The 2,726-nt window shown below is 36.8% G+C and overlaps 1 pseudogene; it reads left to right on the forward strand.

The window, feature by feature from the left end:
* Positions 1 to 1,058: 1,058 nt before the first annotated feature.
* On the forward strand, positions 1,059 to 1,897 carry LOC132491631 (14-3-3 protein zeta/delta-like; annotated as a pseudogene).
* Positions 1,898 to 2,726: the final 829 nt, after the last annotated feature.

The following is a 2,726-nucleotide window of genomic DNA, read 5'->3' on the forward strand; positions in this document are numbered from 1 at the left end:
CCTTACTGATGAGACAGGACATCTCTGACGTACTTAAAGTTCCATGAATGGGTGAGTCTAGTTCTTGGTTCTCTATTCCATTGGCCAGTTTTCTATTCCTGTGCCAGCTACATACTATCTTTATTACTATAGCTTATAAAAAGTTCTGATAATTGATATGAACAAACATACAATAAATTATTTACTTACACAATGAAATATGAAACAACAGTCAAAATGAATGAATGTGATAATATATATAAACCTAAACAATATACTTTTAGTAAAAACTCCTAAATTATTACAAATAGCATGGTATACTTTATAATAAATTCTAAAAGAACTGAAAAGTATGTTACCAAACCAAACACATCAGCTCGCCCACACGCAGTAAAGCCAATCTACTGACACTGAGTTGTGGTGAAGGAAAGTGCAGGGTTTATTGCAGCATGCCGAGCAAGTAGTCCAGGGTAGCTAGTGCTCAAAAATACCAGAACTCCCTGATAGGTTTCAGGAAAGTATTTTTAAAGGCCAGGTGAGGGAGGGGACTCCCAGGTTATGTAACCAGCATAGTCCTGTGATTGGTTGACGGTGAGGTAACAAGGCAGTGCCACAGGGGTTAACGTTATCAATCCTTGGTCTCCAGGAAGCCTGCAGGCTATGTGCCCATGGTCATCAAGTAGTTAATGTCTTCCCTTTAGTGGGGGTTTTAGTATCTGTAAAACAACTCTGGAAATGTGCATCAGATACTGTTACCTAAATACTTAAGAGAGGAACTACACCAGAGGATATGGGGGAGGGGTCTGTACCAGGAAGGCCCAGTAGGATCCTGCTTGGTTACAATTAAACTTGTATGGGTACATATAACAAAGAAAATAAATTATATGAAAAGAAAATGCATAAAACTGCTCTTCCTCAGGCTTATGATTCAACAATCTATGACTATAATTTACCACCTTAAGATATTAAAAGAGAAAAACAATATGGTTATTTCAGTTAGGTGCAGGCAAAGTATTTGATAAAGTTCAACCTAAATTCCTGTCTTAAAAAAGAAAGCCTCTTAGAATAGATGAGAATAGATGAATTCAAGAATAGATGAGAACATCATTAATCTGATAAAAGTATCTTTGAAAACAAAAAGTCAGACACTGCTGAGCCCCCATCCATCTTCCACCAGCCACTCTGGACATAAACATCCAGTCATGAATGAAAATAAGCTGGATCAGAAACAAAACTGGCTGATCAGGCTGAGCAGTGTGATGTCATGTCAGCCTGCATGATGTCTGTAACTAAGCAAGGAGCTGAATTATCCAATGGGGAAGGTAATCTCTCAGTTACTTATAAAAACGTTGTAAGAATTTGTAGGCCATTTTGGAGGGTCATCTCAAGTACTGAGTTAAAGACAGAAGATGCTGAGCAAAACAACAGATGACTTGTGAAGAAAGGAGGTTGAGACCAAGGTTAGAGTACATCTGCAATGATGTACTGTCTCTTTTGGAAGAGTTCTTGATCCCAATGCTGCACAAGCAGAGAGCAAACACTTCTATTTGAAAATGAAAGGTGACTACTACCGTTACATGTCTGAGGTTGCCACTGGTAACAAGAAAGGAATTGTGGATCAGTCACAACAAGCATACCAAGAGGCTTTTGAAATCAGCAAAAAGGATATGTAATGGACTCCTCCTATCATATTGGATCTGGTCCTTTATTTCCCTGTATTCTATTTTGAGATCTGAACTCCTCTGAGAAAGCCTGCTTTCTTTCAAAGACAACTTTGGATGAAACCATTGCTACATTAAATGAAGAGTCATACAAAGACAGGAGGCTAATAATGCAGTGACTGAGAGACAACATAACATTGTGCACATCAGATACCCAAGAAGACAAAGCCAAAGCAGGAGAAAGTTGGGAAAATTAATCAGCCTTTCAACTTTTGTCTGCATCACCCTAAAATTTACAAAAGACCATTCTCATCCAAGCTGTTTTTTATGCTTTGTGACAGTTTTATATTACTTCTATTCGAATTTCTTTCTCATGTGGTTTTTATGTTTAATACTAGAAGAGAAGGGTCAGTTAGCATTTAGGGACTTACCCGTTTTCATTATGAGGTGCTCAATATAGTGATGTGGAATTTTTATGCAAGTTATTAATGCTTGGCATAGTACTTTTGGTACATTGTGGCTTGACAAGGGCCAGTGTGAAAACTGTTTCCATGTCTAAGTAAACAAAACTGCCTGGTGGGAGATAAAAGGGGTAATTGATTCTAGACAGAGGTGTCGTTACTGTGGGTCCTTTAAGATTTAGAGCTTAAGGCTGTAGTACAAATATATATATACCAATGGATATTGTATGTTGAACCAAGTGTATCTGTGGAATATACAACCTCAATTTGCACACTTTTGACTACATCTACAGAAGTGTTCCTTTAGAGAAGGTTGTGTCCCAGTTTGCTTTGGATAGAGGCAGAAATGGTTCATATTCCATAATTTGTAAAGTTGCCGGCTTTTTACTTTCATTATTTTTGCTACACTTATTTGTGTAGCAAATACACTTTTTGCTACACTTATCTAAATGTTTTAGGCAACCTAAGAATAAATGTACAATTAAAGATGCAGTAAAAATGCATTTGCTAATATCCATTACTTTATAAATGTCAATCACAGTAGTAAAACAAAGTTGTATTTAACTTTTTTTAGGTTTTTTTCATTTTCATGCTGTATATGAATGACTGTAAAAGTAGTTAACAG

The sequence above is a fragment of the Mesoplodon densirostris genome, chromosome 6 (assembly GCF_025265405.1).
Source record: "Mesoplodon densirostris isolate mMesDen1 chromosome 6, mMesDen1 primary haplotype, whole genome shotgun sequence".
NCBI classification, from domain to species: Eukaryota; Metazoa; Chordata; class Mammalia; order Artiodactyla; family Ziphiidae; genus Mesoplodon; species Mesoplodon densirostris.